This window comes from Ambystoma mexicanum, chromosome 5p, assembly GCF_040938575.1.
Source record: "Ambystoma mexicanum isolate Mex_15411 chromosome 5p, UKY_AmexF1_1, whole genome shotgun sequence".
Classification (NCBI taxonomy): Eukaryota; Metazoa; Chordata; class Amphibia; order Caudata; family Ambystomatidae; genus Ambystoma; species Ambystoma mexicanum.
In genome coordinates this window covers 404871786-404890414 of record NC_090930.1, presented here as the reverse complement: position 1 = coordinate 404890414, position 18629 = coordinate 404871786, and the positions used below count along the sequence as shown (strand labels likewise).

Sequence of the window (18629 nt, the reverse complement as noted above, 5' to 3'; positions counted from 1 at the left end):
GTAGAGGTACCAGGGACCGCAGCTACTCAGCCAGCGAAGGGAAACGTAGGAGCAGCCCCAAAGCAAAGGACAAGGTCAAGGGGGAATGAGGCTAAAAACAGCATGTTAAATTCAACTCGCTATCAGATGTGTAAGAGTGTGATTAGAAATGGGCTGCCAACTCCGGTTAACCTGCCAGTAATGACTCCTTCGTTGAATACTTATCACAATTGTGGTAATGCTAGATTGTTGTGGGAAGGTTTCCGGTGGGGGTTCAAAATCCCATTTGGAGTGGTCAGGATGGGCAAGGAGGTGCTCAACCTGCGGTCAGAGCTAGGGATGCCGGAGGTAGTGGTGCTTAAAGTGAACAAAGAGGTCAAGTTGGTGTAACGCTCACCTGATTCCCGTAGAGGCGCCGGTCTTGACTGGGCGTATACCGTATCTTCAAAGGTGATGTGTAACACACGGCTGGCTCTTTGGGCTGGACCTCTGTGCACTGTATGTCTGACTCGAAGGGTAAGATGTCTGCAGATAGAAAATATGGGATTAAGGAACTGGGTTATTGAATGTCTCTCTCTTCTTCCCTTTCTCTTCTCCTGTAGAACCCCAAAGGTTAACGCTCTCACCTTAGGTAAGTGAACGCCGTGCTCTCCATCTGCCTCGGGGCAGGGTGCTGTAACCAGTTTCTTCACTGGATAAGGGGAGCAGGCCTCTTGACTTCAGAGGACTGCTGTCCGTCGTTTACTGCACGAACGGTAAGTTTCGAGTAATTCTAATGTCTTTAAAGTCTTTAGTAATGATGTTTCTTGTTTTGCAGGGTTCCGGCGATGGCGGATGACGGGCTGAAGTGAGTTGAAGATGGAGCCCGTGTGATGAATAGAAGCGCCTGGAAGCACGTAAGTAAGCGCTTGTTGCCTGCTTCACGATGCGCTCAAACTGTCTTTTTATTTTGCAGGTACAAGTTCGGAGCGGCTGCAGGGTGCCGGAATACCCACTGGGTTAGATGTGGAAAGGAGTAATGGCACGTGAGTATTAAAGTTCCCCAATGTCTTTAAACGCACCTTGTTTTATCTTTCAGATGCGGGATGCAGCGCCGAAGGCCTCCGGAGCGTGCAAAGAGTTGGTAAGCTTTTGTCTTTCAGATGCCGGAATGCAGTGTGAAGACCTCCGGAGCGCACGAAGAGTAGGTAAGCCTTTGTCTTTCAGATGCCGGAATGCAGCGCGAGGCGTTGGTGACAGCCGATGGACCAGGTAAGTGAAGAGCTGTCACTGAAGACCGTAATGCTAACCTGTTCTTTCTTGTCTTTATAGGTGTTGCTGAAGACTGGATTCAGGATGGTAAGCCTTTTTCCTTAGGTCCAGGATCAGATGCAGAAGACACGATGAGCGTTCTGCTGCAGAGGATGCAGAATAACGCAAAGCAAGATTCATCCATCGGGTGTGGTTTAAATAGCCTCCTGTAGTGCATAGGTGTCTCCTTCCACAGCCACGCCTAGGTAAGAAAAGAGTTCCTGCTTTCCAGAAGAGTTCCAGTGTTCTGAATCTAGGGAGTGGCTCCTGCCCCACCCAACAGGAAAAGTAGTTCCAAACAGAAGAGGATCAGAGGCTCAACTGGCAGGCAAGTAAGCAGCATTGTCTGCTGCAGGTAAGTCCACCCAAGCATTATGAGCCCGGTGCTTCCAGCGCTGGGACTGGGCATATTTATGAGCCTGGTGCCACTGGCGCCAGGACTGGGTCCAAAAGGTCCCAATTGGGACTGGTTGGCACTCGGAACCTGGGTTATGGATCTGCTTTCAAGGGAGTTGGGAAAACCCTGACCTTTTGGAAGCAGAGATCATGACAGTACCCCCCCTCAAGGCCCCTCCCAAACCGGGCTTCTCCGGGGGTTTTGGCTTGTCAGGAAATGTTCGGTGAAATCTTTTGATTAGGCGAGGAGCGTGGACATATTCAGCAGGTTCCCAGGATCTCTCTTGGGGGCCGTAGCCTTTCCAGTCAATTAGGTAAAATAGTTTAGATTTGGAGATCTTGGAGTCCAGAATGCTTTTGACTTCAAACTCGAGTTCTCCATCAACTAGGATAGGTTTTGGAGATTTAGTTAGTCAGGTTTGAGGTTGCACGGGTTTTAATAGAGAGACGTAGAAGACCGGATGTATCTTCATGTGCGGGGGCAAGTCCAACTTGACCGCTACTGGGTAAACTATGGTAGTGATGGAATAGGGACCAAGGTATCTTGGGTTGAATGTGCGTGGCCCTTTTAGAGGTAGATATTTGGTGGATAACCAGACTTGATCCCCTACTTGATATTGAGGGGTTTCCTTCCGATGTTGATCTGCTCCTTTCTTGTATTGTTCTTTAGCCCTTTGAAGGTGAGAAACAGCTTCCTTAAAGGCTTGGGTGATTGTAGAATGCAGGTAGTCTACTGCTGGTGTTTCAAGATCTTGGAGGGGATCCAACTCCGAGGTTCGAGGGTGACTGCCGTACAAAAGAAAAAACAGGGTTTTCCCAGTTCCCGAATGGACAGAGTTATTGTAGGCATATTCGGCTATCCAAAGGATGTCTTTCCAAGTTTTTTCAGTTTGTTGCAGCATGCAGCGTAAATACTGTTCCAGAGTTTGATTGGTCCTCTCGGTTTGTCCGTCGGTCTGAGGGTGGTGACTGGTCGATAGTCTCACATCAATTTGAGCCGACCGACAGCAACTTCGCCAACAATGAGAAATAAATTGACTACCTCGATCCGAAATTAGAACCGAAGGAAAACCGTGCAGTCAGACGATGTTTTCGAGAAATTCTCAGGCCAGAGTTGCTGCTGTTGGCAAGCCTTTGAGCGGAATGAAATGCGCCATCTTGGAGAATAAGTCCACGATTACTAGAATCGTATTGTATCCGGAGCATGGAGGTAGATCAGTGATGAAGTCCATAGAAAGCGTATGCCAAGGGCGAGGTGGGATGTCAATAGGGCGTAAGAGGCCTGCTGGTCTTTCCTTTTGACTCTTGTTTTGGGCGCATACTCCACAGGACATTATAAAGTCTCTGATATCTTTTTTCCAAGACGGCCACCAGAAGTAGCGCTTGATCTTTTCTGAGGTCTTGGCCATACCGGGATGTCCTTCCATTAAAGAATCGTGATAACAAGAGATTACTTTTTTCTGTAAATCTGTGCTGGGTAGGTATAATAGTTCTTGGAAATACAATAAGTTGTCCTTTACTGCAAAGTCCTTTCCCTGCAGATGCCAATTCTGTATGTCTGCTGGAGTTACAAGTTGCCTGGCTTTATCCTTAACTTCCTCTATGGATTGTGTGGCGATTACACCCAGAATTCTTTGTTCGGGAATGATTGGTACAGGTTTAGGGTTGATCAAGTGTTCTTCCACTCCCATCCGAGAAAGGGCATCAGCTTTACCGTTCTTTGTACCAGGTCGATAGGTAATTATGGAGTCAAACTCGGCAAAGAATAATGCCCAACGGAGTTGTCTAGAGGATTGGGCTTTTGCGGTTTTCAAATATTGCAGGTTTCGGTGATCCATAATCACAGTAACGGTGTGTCAGGCCCCCAGCAGATAATGCCGCCAAGCCTTAAAGGCAGACTTGATAGCCAGAAGTTCCTTGTCAGTAATCGTGTAATTGACTTCAGGAGGCGAGAATTTGCGGGACCAAAATGCCACGGGATGCAACTGATTGGTTACCGGGTCCTTTTGTGATAGAACTGCCCCCATGGCAAGGCTTGAAGCATCAGTTTCCACGATGTAGGGGAGTTCGGGGCGAGGGTGTTTTAAGATTGGTGCAGAGATAAATTTAGTCTTCAAATCCTGGAAAGCTTGTTCCGCCTCGGTAGACCATTCAAAAGGTTTGTTTTTCTTTAACAAGGCAGTGATGGGCTGGACTATTCGAGAGAATTTGGGGATAAACCTGCGGTAAAAGTTAGCAAAGCCTAACATGCTTTGCACACCTTTTACGGAGGATGGTGATGGCCATTTGAGAACTGCATCGACCTTCTTTGAATCCATACGCACTCTGCCAGGTGATAATATGAATCCCAAGAATTTAACTTCAGTCACGTTGAAAACACATTTTTCCAACTTAGCGAAAAGTTTGTGTTGACGCAATCTTTCGAGGACCATTTTCACGTGTTTCCGATGTTCAGATTCCGATGAAGAATAAACGAGGATGTCGTCAATGTAAACAACAACACACATATCTATGAGCTCTCTGAGGACATCGTTCATAAAATATTGAAAGGCGGCCGGGGCATTGCAAAGTCCGAAGGGCATGACCTGATATTCAAATAGCCCATACTTGGTGCGGAAGGCCGTCTTCCATTCATCGCCCTCTTTTACTCGTACCAAGTGGTAAGCTCCTCTAAGATCCAGCTTTGTATATATGCATGCTTTTCTGACTTGGTCCAGGAGTTCAGGGATCAAAGGTAACGGATATCTATTCTTAACGGTGATCTGGTTCAGGGAGCGATAATCTATATAAGTTCTAAGGTCTCCTTCCTTTTTTGGAACGAAGAACAAAGCTGAAGAAGCAGGGGACTTGGAAGGACGAATAAACCCATTTGCCAGGTATTGATCCAGGTATTGTCGAAGGTGAAGGTTCTCAGGCTCGGTGAGGGCATAAATTCTACTACAAGGAGGAGTAGATCCAGGTATCAGGTCTATCTGGCAGTCATAAGACCTATGAGGAGGTAGAGAGTTAGCCTGATCCTTCCGGAAAACATCTTGGTATTCTAGGTATTCGGGAGGTAACTGGGGAGTCTCTGAAGAAATTGCTGCCAGTGCAACACCAGGTGGAGGGTGACAAGTAGAGACACATTCTGGAAACTGGACCGTTCTTGCTCGCCAATCGATCAGAGGATTGTGTTTCTCTAACCAAGGTATTCCTAGAATAATCTGAAACTGAGGGGCCTTGATCACATCGAACACGATCTTCTCATGGTGTCCATCTTGACTTACTAGCGTCACCTCGAGTGGTATGCGTTACTGGCCCGGAGGCTATCTCCGTACCATCCACCGTAGTAATGACGTCCTTTACAGCCTTGGGACAAAGAGTTCGATTCATCCTCAAAACCATTTCATGATCCACATAATTGCCGATGGCACCGCTGTCGACGTAAGCTTCAATTGCATGTAATCGATCCGGATTATCAGGGCTAATGAGGACCATAGGTATCACGAAATGCGAGGTCACGGAACTGGTTTTCACGCTCGGCAAGAGGACCTCTATTCTTGTCGGGCGAGGTCGTTTCCCTGCTCAGAGTTTGTAACTTTGGTAACTGCAGCTCCTACTGCCTTCTTGGCAGGTTTCACCAGACAGTCTCGAAGAAAGTGCCCTGAGTTTCCGCAATAGAGGCATAATTGCAACTGTTTCCTCCTTTCCCGCTCCCTTTGTGTTAGAGGACCTTTCAGACCCCCTATTTGCATGGGTTCCCCGGAGTCTACTCCTTTGGAAGGAGTTGGCGGTTTGGAAAATACTCGAGCATCAAACTTGGAATGATCGGACTTCCTGTTCTGCAGTCTGTGATCTATTTGAACGACTAAGTCTATATAGTCCGAACAATCTTGTGGGGGATTCACTACTTGGGCTAACACATCTTTGAGCTCTCCACGTAGACCTCTATAAAACAGCGTAATCCTTTTGTCCTCAGGCCATTGAGTTTCCACTATCAGTCTGTTGAAAGACGCAATATAAGCCAAAAGGTCTTGATTACCTTGTCGCAACGAAAGAAGCTCATTGTCCAAGGCCTGCCCCTGTGAATGTCTTGCGAACAGTTTTTCCATACTGAGCTGAAAAGCTTGAAAATCATGGAGGACCGGATCATCTTGATTTACTAGAGGGATCGACCAGTCTGCCGCATTGCCACTAAGGTACGAAAGCACGAAAGCTACTTTAGCTTGATCAGTTGGAAAGGCTGCTGGCCTGCATAAGAAATGCAACCGGCACTGATTGATAAATACTGCAAACCTCTTTGGGTCACCAGAAAATCGTTCGGGCGGAGCCAGAGGTACATTCCCAGGTAGGTTGATCTGCACTGGATTCATAGAGGATGTAGAAGGAAGATTTCCCCCAGATGCGGGTAACGGGGTCTGTCCGGCTTGTGACTATAGCAATTGTCTAGCGAGATCATCTGTTCGCTCCTTGGAAATAATCAGTTCCCTTCTTAGAGCGTTCGTTTCCTGACGGGCTGCATGCACTTCTGCCCTTAGTTCCCCAAGTAACTGGGCTAGCTGGTCGGTATCCGAGGTTTCCATAGCGCCTGGACGGGAGTTTTGTGGTAGGCTTTGCGTTCTGTAACGCTCACCTGATTCCTGTAGAGGCGCCGGTCTTGACTGGGCGTATACCGTATCTTCAAAGGTGATGTGTAACACACGGCTGGCTCTTTGGGCTGGACCTCTGTGCACTGTATGTCTGACTCGAAGGGTAAGATGTCTGCAGATAGAAAATATGGGATTAAGGAACTGGGTTATTGAATGTCTCTCTCTTCTTCCCTTTCTCTTCTCCTGTAGAACCCGAAAGGTTAACGCTCTCACCTTAGGTAAGTGAACGCCGTGCTCTCCATCTGCCTCGGGGCAGGGTGCTGTAACCAGTTTCTTCACTGGATAAGGGGAGCAGGCCTCTTGACTTCAGAGGACTGCTGTCCGTCGTTTACTGCACGAACGGTAAGTTTCGAGTAATTCTAATGTCTTTAAAGTCTTTAGTAATGATGTTTCTTGTTTTGCAGGGTTCCGGCGATGGCGGATGACGGGCTGAAGTGAGTTGAAGATGGAGCCCGTGTGATGAATAGAAGCGCCTGGAAGCACGTAAGTAAGCGCTTGTTGCCTGCTTCACGATGCGCTCTAACTGTCTTTTTATTTTGCAGGTACAAGTTCGGAGCGGCTGCAGGGTGCCGGAAAACCCACTGGGTTAGATGTGGAAAGGAGTAATGGCACGTGAGTATTAAAGTTCCCCAATGTCTTTAAACGCACCTTGTTTTGTCTTTCAGATGCGGGATGCAGCGCCGAAGGCCTCCGGAGCGTGCGAAGAGTTGGTAAGCTTTTGTCTTTCAGATGCCGGAATGCAGTGTGAAGACCTCCGGAGCGCACGAAGAGTAGGTAAGCCTTTGTCTTTCAGATGCCGGAATGTAGCGCGAGGCGTTGGTGACAGCCGATGGACCAGGTAAGTGAAGAGCTGTCACTGAAGACCGTAGTGCTAACCTGTTCTTTCTTGTCTTTATAGGTGTTGCTGAAGACTGGATACAGGATGGTAAGCCTTTTTCCTTAGGCCCAGGATCAGATGCAGAAGACACGATGAGCGTTCTGCTGCAGAGGATGCAGAATAACACAAAGCAAGATTCATCCATCGGGTGTGGTTTAAATAGCCTCCTGTAGTGCTTAGGTGTCTCCTTCCACAGCCACGCCTAGGTAAGAAAAGAGTTCCTGCTTTCCAGAAGAGTTCCAGTGTTCTGAATCTAGGGAGTGGCTCCTGCCCCACCCAACAGAAAAAGTAATTCCAAACAGAAGAGGATCAGAGGCTCAACTGGCAGGCAAGTAAGCAGCATGGTCTGCTGCAGGTAAGTCCACCCAAGCATTATGAGCCCGGCGCTTCCAGCGCTGGGACTGGGCATATTTATGAGCCTGGTGCCACTGGCGCCAGGACTGGGTCCAAAAGGTCCCAATTGGGACTGGTTGGCACTCGGAACCTGGGTTATGGATCTGCTTCCAAGGGAGTTGGGAAAACCCTGACCTTTTGGAAGCAGAGATCATGACAGTTGGGCAGAGTGGCCGGCCGATTCAAGCATCCACCAATGGCAAATCTGGTAGTGTCCCCATTGGGGCTGGTCCCTAAGAAAGAGGAGGGGCAATATCGTCTGATCCACCACCTCTCCTTCCCTGAAGGGGAGTCAGTTAATGATGGCATAGCTGAGGAACTGTGTCGTGTGCATTATTCATCTTTTGAGGATGCAGTGGAAGTAGTGAGGGCTGCGGGGAGGGGAGCCCTGATGGGGAAGGCCGACATTGAGTCAGCATTTCGGTTGTTGCCCATTCATGAAGAAAGTCAGCATTTGTTTGGGTTCAAGGTGCAGGAACAGTACTACTATGATAAATGCTTACCTATGGGGTGCGCCATTTCCTGTGCATATTGTGAAGCTTTTAGCACCTTCTTAGAGTTTACGGTCAAACAGGGGTGTCAGGAAGGGGCAGTTGTACATTACCTAGATGATTTTCTGTTTATCGGCAAACAGGTGTCCAGGGAGTTTGGGGCCCTCATGAGTACATTCCAGAGGCTGATGAAGGTAATGGGGGTCCCACTAGCCAGGGAGAAAACTGTAGGACCCGTGACCTGTTTGACTTTCCTAGGGATAGAAATTTACACTGTGAAAGGAGAGTGCAGGCTCCCACAGGACAAGGTGAGAAAATTGAAGGAAACCATCAAAGGTTTGAGGGGTAAGAATAAGGCAACCCCGAAGGAACTCCAGGCGCTGGCAGGTAACCTCAATTTTGCAAGGAAAGTCATCCCGGTGGGTAAAGTGTTCGCAAGGAGTTTTTAACTGAAAACAGTGGGGTTGCAGCATGCAGGCCAGCATGTCAGGCTGAGGGGTGAAATACGGGAGGACCTGGCCATGTGGGACACATTTTTGGACAAATTCAATGGGGTACTATTGTGGAGAGGGGACTGGAGTAACAATGACAGGCTCAAGCTGTTCACAGATTCATCTGGGGCCCTGGGGTTTGGGGCAATTCTGGACACCAAGTGGTGTGGCATGGCATGGCCAAGAGAGTGGCACCAGCAAGGTATCACCAGGGACATCACGCTGCTAGAGCTCTTCCCCATAGTGATGGCATTTAAAATGTGGGGGGAGCAGCTGAAAGACAACAAAGTAATGCTCTGGTGAGATAACCTAGCGGTAGTCCAGATCATAAATCAAGGGTCAGCTAGCAACATAAGGGTATTGTGGTTGCTAAGGGAACTCAACAAATGCATGCTGGAGCTGATGCTCTCTCTCGTTTGCAGTGGGAAAAATTCCGAGGGAGTTGTCCGGGAGCAGACAAGGTGATGACCCCGTTCGAAACTCAGTGGTGGGACATGATTGGGGCAATTGAGTTCCTTGATTCACACGGCACCAGCACCGGGCACAGCAAGTAGATACAAGGCATGCTGGGATCGGTACTTGGCTTTCAAGCAGGAGGTGTTTGGGGAAGCACAGCGGGAGCTACCGGTGAGGGCCTTTGTGGGTTGGGGCTGGCACGAGGGGAAAACCGGGTCATGGTTGGCCTACCACTTAGCCGATATCACCCATTATTCCAAACTAGAAGGGAATAGTGACCCTACAAAGGAGCACTACACTGTAATGGCCATGAAGGGCTGGGCTAAGCAGGGAATGCCGAAGAGTGACGAGAGAAGGCCCATAGACATAGTCCAGCTGCAAAAGCTAGTTAGATGCCTGGAGGAAGTGTACCACGGGGGTATTGAAGTGGCATTGTTCAAAGCAGCTTTCACTCTAGCATTCTTTGGGGCATTCAGGGTGAGTGAACTGGTACCAGAGAACACAAGGGGGCCAAGGGTACGGCATTTTTACAGTTGCAGGATGTGCACTGTTCAGATGAACAGTTGGCGTTGTGGTTAAGAAGATCAAAGACAAATCAAGAGGGCAAGGGGTGCACAGTGACCCTTTAACACATCGCAGGAATCATAGTCTGTCCAGTCAGGGCCGTGTTGGGCTTCCTCAGGCTAATACCACCCTCGGGAGGGGGTGCTCAGCTGCTCATTCACCACGATGGGTCAGCACTGAGCCGCTTCCAATTCAGAAGGGTTATGGAACTAGCACTGGAGAGAACTGGGGAGACAAGGGGAGTGTTAGGCACACACTCATTCAAGATTGGGGCAGCTATGTCGTTGGCCGCAGCCATGGCATCGTGGAAGTAGAAATCAAGCAGATTGGGAGATGGAAGTCTGGGTGTTTTAAGAGGTACACCAGGCCAGAAAAACTGTAAGGTTGACATGCCACCTACTCTCCCCACTAGCACCAGCCCGGAGGAGAAGGAGATCGGTCTGGGTAATAGGACATTCATTTGTGTCTAGGGCTGGGGCAAACTGGACGCAGAGCAGGAGGAATTGACAGCTGGCGAGTTCAGGATTGGGTGGCATGGGGTGCCAAAAATGAAATGGGCGCAGCTGCAGGGGCAGGTGCGCAGATTGCTGGGTGTTAGGAAGAATTCTCTGTTAAGGCTAATTTCCCAAACCTAGTGAGTCCCCCAGCAGCTTTGCTGGATTTTTTGGGTTTTTTTTTTTTCTCCTGCTAAGAGTGAGACTCTTTTTCTCCCACTCTTAGGCATGAATTGAGGATGTCCTTTGACTATGTAATGTGTTTTATGGGCTATGGGGTCTTTTACTCCATAGGGCCTCATGTGTTTTTGGTATGTGTGTTACACAGCACCCTCAGTGCAGTAACACAGGGGTGTCATAGTGACCCCCAAACATAGACTCCATACCCTGGGACTGACTACTGTCTCCCAGGGCATGTAAAGTCACCATTGGCTTTACTAGTCTCAAATTGTGAACAGAACCAGTACAAACCATCATATTGTGGAAGTAGTACTGGTAGGGGTAATTCGATTGCCCCTCGGTCTGTTTTCCAAGGGGGCACTGTCCAGTCCCCCCTTGCCGAGTTTCTGGCTGGTGGCAGTGGATACCACACGAAATATTCCACCAGAATATTTCCTATGGGATTTTCCCATTCATTTTAAACGCACCACTTTTTGGTGCAATGTTAAAGATACCGCTGGGCTATTTATTTAATATTTATTCCACGGTTGGGTCTTTTTGCCAGGACTCGGTTTTAAAATGGCGTTTGTGGTCGCCTCTGAAACTCTAACCCAAGTTGAGCCCTTTGTTCCACTTTTTGGCAGGCTTCTCCACAGAAGCCCTCCAAATGGTGCCACTCTGTCTGGGGTCAACAGGATGTGTGGGAGGGGGATTAGGCACCCTGGACTGAGTTGCCTTAGCAACTCAAGTCGCACTCTTGTGTGATTGGCCCAGTGGTTTGGGTGGCAGCCAGGCTGATGAATGGGGGTTTTGCTGCATAAAAGCAGGGCTTTGGGGACTGGAACTTCAGAAGTCGCCACAGGACCTAAAGAATCCGAAGAGGGGAGAAGCTGAGCCATCTACAACGACGACACCACCGGTGGAGCCCAGCTGAACGAACTCACCACTTCCCCGACGACAGAGGAGATCTTCTTCCAGGAGAGTCTTCTTCCCCTTGAGCTGGTGGGACCAACCAGTTTGCCTTTTTCGCCTTCCTGGATCGTCCATGCCAAGCACCCCGGCGGCCGGATAGCCACGCTTCACCACTACCGCGAATAAAAGGGTCATACCTTTTAACCGGGAAACTCTGCGGCTGGTTTCTTCCCTGGCAGTGCAACAATCTCCAGCTTTCCTCCACGTCGAGATCTTCTCTTCCCCTGGACGAAGCTCCGACTTGCACCCGTTGCCAGGAACTGCCCCCGCTGGAGCTTTCTCACCATTTCAGGTACTGTGTCCCGCCTGGTCTCCCTTGCAACAGACTGTCCAAGGTGTCCCGTAAATCCTTGACTCTCTATCCTGGGGTGACCTCGGACCTGCTAACATTACCTTTCTGACTTGATCCAACCTCTTTTGACTTTTCTGCAAAGACTGAGTGCATTTCCACTGTGTGATCTTGGGCATATTCCGCCTTGCTCTCTCCAAGAGTGAGCCTGGCCTATGAACTTTTTGCTCTACACTACACCCTGCCTTTCTTGACTTGCTGTGGTTTCTTAAAAGTGTTGGTACTGTGTGTTTTTCCTATTCTGCCTTTTCTCTCCCTTTTTAAACAAATTATTGGAGTGCCATCTATGGTTACGCGCTCACCTCTGTTTTGCTAAATAAGTGGTGTCTTAACCTAGACTTGTCGAAAAATTAACTAGGGAGGTGTATATACTTATAGTGACTGTGTTTGAACTTGCTTGACATATTAGTGCCAGTGTATTTTTAAATAAATAATTATATACTTTTATACCAAAGCTCTGGTCAGTGTTTGCTTGTGCTACTGTATTTTTAGCCCTAGTGTGTATACTCTATATGCTGCCTAACTCTTCTTGAAAGAAGTCTGACTGCTCAGCCACAGCTACCAGGTAAATCTGGGTGGTGCAGGCTGCTACCAATTGGGTTTACTGCTTACTCCTGTAGTCTTAAACTTGTTGCAGTGGTCCCTAAGGGAATTGCACAGGTTTCTGCCTAACACTGGGGAAACAGCAAAAGCCGGACGTATTGGTCATACACTTGGGAGGTAATGATTTCACAAGCCTGGGGGGCGGGGCGCTAATGCAGGAAATTATGTTCTCATTACAGGAGCTAGCAGAACAACTGGGAGAAACGGAAATCATCTGGTCGGAGATAATCCCGAGACTGGAATGGAGAGGCGCAGATAATCACGCAGCCGTGGAGAGATCCAGGCGGAAGTTAAATTGTGCAATGGCCAAATTCTGCAGGGGCACGGGCTTTGGGCAGATCAGGCACGGCCTGATTAACTTAAAATCCCCAGAATATTATCTCAAGGATGGGTTGCACTTGTCACCAATGGGGATGGATCTTTTTTACTGGAACCTCTGCACAAAAATCCTAGAATTGTAAGGGAAGGAACGGGGGGAGCCACGGTGGGCGGTAACCCACCTGTGACGTGGCGGTATTTGGGCGACCAAGCACAAGAGACGGACTCCGGATGAGCCAGGAGAAAGCCGGAAGGGTCTTCGCTCTTCTCAGACCAGCGCCCCTTGGGAGCCTAAGCGGCAGGGGCGTCTGGGGGGGAACAACAAGGTCTCAGCTTCCCCCAAGGAAACGGCACTCTCCCCGACCAGGAACACCTGCATGGGCAAACGAGGCTCAGACGCAAAGGGCTGGGAGAGTTGGGCCTACACTGGACTCTTTGGAAGGAAAGGGGGAAGCAGGTTAATTGGACACGGAGCAGTCGCCGCATCTTCTGAGTTATTTCCACTAATGTGTGCAGTGTGGTTTTTTTATGATGTTGTGGAAAAAAAATCTGCAGCCTTTTTATGCCAAAAACAAAGCAAGACTCATTCTACACATTTCTGGGGGGGGAAAGTGGAATGAGCTATTGCTATGTGATGGGTCCAAATGGATAGCTGCGCAGGTTATTGGAGTGGCAGAGAGAGCAGGTGGGTGCGGTTGTAAGGAGCAAAGTAGCAGTAGGAGGGTAAAGCAATTGATAGATACAAGGAAAGGAAAATCAAGGCATGAAAAGAAGACAATAAATTTGGACGAGTGTCAACCCCCACAACCTCTTAATATGAATCCTATGATAGCATAAGTCATAACTAGAAAGTCCTAAAGGGAGGTTAGATAGATGAGGTGGACAGCTTTATGACCACAGGATAGCAAGGTAGAAACTAAATAGAAGGGGTTAACATGTAGTAGATACTAACCTGGAGAAAAGGGATGCCTAGGTTACGGAGGGTCTTCCTTCTATAGATGAGAGAGGGGCAGGGTGAGAGAGAAAGAGAGAGTTATGGAGGATTGAAAGAGGGGTAGGACGAGAGAGAGCAGTAGGGGGAGAGAGAGAGAAGGGTGGTAGGAGGAGAGAGAGAGAAAGAGAGAGCACTTATAGCCCATTTCAAGAAATGTAATAAGAATCCTTGAACCGTCTCTGGTGGGTGGTACTACAGCAATCTGTGACAGCCATTTGTGAAAAAGAAAACATAATAAGCTCCTCATATCCATAGCTGTATTCTAGAATAAAGCTCAAAATTCAGATGAAACTTAGACATGCCAACATTCTGAAGGCCCTGAGAGGGAGATTTCAGCACCGAAATCGGGAGAATGCATTTTCCCCATAGGAATGCATTGGGGATAATGTTATTTTAGGCGGGAGACAGTAACAAATAGTACTGTTTTTATTGAAAAAAATCAGGAGTCTCCTGCCTAAATCGGGAGGGTTGGCATGAATATATCATTTTTTAAAGTGTGTCCGGTAATTCAGGCCATGTGGATCGGACAGTTGAGGGTCACTGGGGACCAGTAGCTGGCTAGCAGGGGGGGGTGACATGAGGACGACACGCGGGAGTACTGGCGGCCGTACCAACCAATGCTGATGCATGTCAGGTTAACTAAATTGGTATCTCAGAGAGGGTCTGAGGAGGGACAGGATGTTTTACTCAAACGTTTATTAAATTTTGTTTACTCTTGGTTAAAAAAAGAAGCGAAAGGGGGCGTGGCTTGGAGAGCCAAAGGTCGCCACCATGAAAACCTCAGTGGGATCCCGAGCCCTCATGACTCTCTCCATTGAATAACAGGCATGGCTGACACCCCTTTCATGCAAAACCGGAAGGGAATTAGCTGGCCGAAACCCCTGATGAGCATCAGCGGGGGATCCTCGGCCCTCAGCAGGATATTAGCACCTGTGGGGGGAGGGGTTGCAAGGCGTCCCATGCTCGACTGACGGAGCACATAGCCCCGTGGACAGATGTGACCTCCCCCTAAGCAACAGAGCAGCTACGAGAGTGCCCCTGGCCCCCCACACGCCCAGCAGCTGGGGAAACGAACGAACGGTGGCAAGCAGCAGGGAGATGGCAGGTACCCTCACCGGATCCCTGCAGTTCTGGAGCAGAAGTGCCGACATCAAGGAGAGATCTGGCAGTGCAGTGGGAATAAACCAACATCCAACCGTGAGTGCCACCCCCTCACCCCGCCCCCGCCCCGCTCCTTCATAAGCGCCGTCTCCCCCAGCTGAAGCTAACGGACAGTTACTGTTGACGGTTCACCGTCAGCGTGTCCCGTGAGCCCCCCACCTTCACATGACACAGACACGGAGACAGGCTGTTGCTTGTGTGGGCTCCCCGGTGGCTCTGCCTGCCGCCGGGAACGCCCCGTTTATTTATAGATGCACGCGACAGAGTGAACGTCACTCTGTCGCGTGCAAGCCCTTAAAGGGGCTACGCCACACTCCTTTTCCATAACAACAAACAGGAAGAGGAGGAACTAACTACTAAACATTGCACACCAACCATTAACACCCCAAATGGTCCCCTGTTTAATAACAGCCACCCTGGATCCCCCCATGACCGCTGTTACCCACGGACGAACCCGTCGGTACACCAACCTTGCACCTCAGTCCATCACGTAGTCTGTGAGACGGGCAGGTTTCCCACGCCCTGTTCTCAGGGGGTACCTCCTGCCTACGTCTTTGGCCGGTGTTCCTTTTCCAGCCGCCCCACGTGAGGGCGAATTCACGGTGAAGTCCTGACCACCACCTTCATCCAGGGCGTCGTCCGGACCCTGGTCCTCCATGGGCTCCGGCCTGGGCTCCCCCAGTCTCTTGAAGAAACTCGCATTCCTGGTCACTGTTGCAGTTCCATCTGACGTGGTCACCATCGACCCCTTGACCGCCACAACTTCCAAAGGGACGGGTTCGTACGTGAGGGATAGCTTCCCCTGTGGGTGTCGATTTTTCACAAGAACCTCGTCCCCGGGTGCGATCGCTGGTGGTTTCAGACCTCTCCTGTTTTCCATTACAGTCCTTGCCCTTCTCTGCTCCTCCACTCGCTCATTGTCGATGACAGCGGGCTCTCGCTCTCCCACTTCTGGTATAATGTCCCTTGGGCACCGTTGGAAGAGGGCCTCAGCTGGTGCCACACCCGTGGACGAGTGAGGTGTTGTGCGGTAGCCTCTCAAGAACACGTAGAACACCCTTTGCAGGCATTCACCGTTTCCCTGAGCAATTCTGAACACCTTGTTCAGGGTCCGCAACATGCGCTCTGCCTCCCCATTCGCTCGAGGCCACAGCGGCGTGACTTTCCTATGCTGGATGCCATAGTCCTTCATGAGGTCTGCGAAGCTCTCTCCCTGAAATGGAGCACCGTTATCAGAACACAGCACCATGGGTAGGCCGTGAGTGGCAAAGACCTTCTCCAACGCGATTACCACCTTGTCAAAAGCCACCGACTCCACAAACTCAACCTCCGGGTATCGAGACCACTCATCGACCACCACCACGAGGTGTGTGCCTCCAATTGTCGACCCGAAATCGGCGACGCTGCCTGGCACCACACACACGATGCTACGAACTCCTCCACTTTCCGTTCTAGCTCGGGGCACCACACCTTCTGGCGGAGACGAGCTTTCGTCTTCGGGGTGCCCTGGTGGCCTTGGTGTGCCAGGGATATCACTTGCTGAACCTTGGCCTGAGGAACCACGATTCTGTCTCCTCTCAGTAGGAGACCAGATTCCGAGAAGATCAGTTCTTCACGTACCCGCCAGAGTTGCTCCAGCACGACCCTGGCCCCATTTGTTCTTCGGCCGAGAGCCTCCAGCACGGTCTTCCAGGCACCCACTTCCATGGCCGTCTTCATTATGTTGAAACTCTCGTCCTCTCTTGATGCCAGCTCCAGCTCCTCCACCTGCATAGCGTTGGGGGTTGCCGTCTCAACGACGAGACGGATATGTTTGTCTGCTTCCTCGGCCGGCGTGGACAGCTGGGAGTCCCCTCTCGGATGTCTGGAGAGGTAGTCCGCGGCATTGTTGGCCCCGGGGCGATACACCAGGGACACTCCGTATTCGAGGAGTGCGAGCATCCAGCGCTCTATTCTCACTGGAGGCCTGGATGAGGACCCCGCCATGATGGGTAGTAGAGGCTTATGATCCGTAACCACTGTTACCGGACGTCCAACGATATACAGGCGGAAATGTCTGCAGCCCCATAGTACCGCCAAGGCTTCCCGTTCAATTTGCGAATAGCGCTGCTCAGTATCGGAGCGAGCCTTGCTTGCATACGCAATGGGGCAGACTTCTTGATCACTGGCAATTTGGGTGAGGACTGCCCCCAACCCGTAAGGGCTTGCATCCACAACGATCTCCGTCTGCAGGCTCGTATCGAAAAATGCCATTGTATCATCGGCAGCAAGGGCACCCTTGATGTCAACGAATGCCGCCTGTTCTAGGGGTCCCCACTGCCACGGGGTGCCCTTCTTGGTCAAAGTCCTCAGCGGTTCCGAGCGGGATGCCAGGTTTCGGATGAATCGACCACAATACGTGACCATGCCCAGGAAACTTCTGATCTCCGCAACATTCTCTGGTGGTCTTGCCTCCTTTATGTCCTTTACTTTGCGGGGATCAGGCGACACTCCATCCGCCTTGAAGATGAAACCAAAGAATTCAATGGTGGTTTTAAGGAATTCACATTTGTCCTTGTGTAAAGTGAGTCCCAGTGAGCGAAGGCGCTGGAATGTCTTTGACAGGCACGCCAGGTGTTCCGCTTCAGACTTGGCATATACCAGGATGTCATCACTGATATTAAGGACTCCATCAAGATCTGCTAGTGCTCCCCTTATGATGGTCTGGAAAACTTCTGCTGCCGAGGACACTCCAAAGCTTAGTCTCTTGTATCGATACAACCCCCGGTGGGTGGTAAAGGTCGTTATGTATCGCGACTCGGGGTGCAGAACCACCTGATAACCCGCTCTCAGGTCGAGTTTTGAGAAGAATTTGGCCCCCTGTAGTTCCGCTATGATATCATCGATGGTGGGAGTTCGACATCTCTCCCGTTTGATGGCCTTGTTGGGGAGGCGCATGTCCACGCAGATTCTGACTGTGTCCGGTTGCTTGGGCTTGCGGGCAATGGCAATGGGGGAAACCCACGGGGTAGGGCCTTCCACTTTCTCGATGATGTCGAGGCCTACAAGGCTGTCCAGCTCCTTGTCCACCAGGTCTCTGAGGTGGAAAGGCACTCGCCGATGTTTGAGCGCCACTGGCTGGATTGACTCGTCAATGTGTAGCCGTACTGGTTCGCCCACCATCTGTCCAATTCCTTCAAACAGGGTACTGTGTTTGGCTAACAGCATCTGTATGTCATCCAGGTACACTGAGTAAGCAAATGTCACAATGCCCAGAGCCTCAGCCGCCGCACAGCACAGTAACGTGTTACCACTCACAGGCGTGATGTAGAATCTCGCTCGGACAGATGAGTTGCCGTATTGAACCCCCGCCACAAACACACCATCCAGGGGAATTGGCTGGTCACCTCCAAAGGTGAAAATGCGTGCCCTTGGGGCAGCCAGCGTCAGTGGTTCCTGCATTGAGTCATAGTGCTGCCTGGCCATCACATTGACAGATGCCCCAGTGTCCACCAGCATAGGTATGGAATCCCCATTGACCAAAACGTTGCATCTGGGCTGTCTCTTGGAGCGACTCCTCAGGACGCCAACACTGGATACAAAGAAGACGTTCTCTTCGTCTTCTTGCTCGTCTATGTCCTCCTGAGGGGTCCCGTCATCGCCCTGTTCTACCTGTGCGACATTGGAGGCCCTATGGGGTCGAAAGAAACCAGCACGAACCGGTCCTCTGGGAACCACCTTTGGGCCCGTAGTCCTGCTCATCCTGGCGTAGTGATCCGCACCTCCGCATCGGCCACACTTCACACCCACGGCTGGGCATTCTGCTGGGTGCGGGAGATCATATCCGCACTTGAGACACAAATTGTTTGTCGCCTGAGGTCTGGAAACCTGCCCACTCGCAGGGCGTCTGAAACCCCTGCCTCTGCCAATCGTGCACACCTCCTCCATCATGCTGGGGCGTGCTCCGGCCTCCATCCGGGTTGCTTGCAGCTCGGCCACCTCGTGGCACCTGCCCAGTTCTAGAATGCGCGCAAG

At 50.4% G+C, this 18629-nt stretch overlaps 1 protein-coding gene across 4 annotated transcripts in view; it reads right to left on the bottom strand.

The window, feature by feature from the left end:
- ARHGEF6 (Rac/Cdc42 guanine nucleotide exchange factor 6) overlaps nucleotides 1–18629 on the bottom strand; it is a 3277165-nt gene that overhangs the window by 1649776 nt on the left and 1608760 nt on the right. The window lies entirely within an intron of this gene.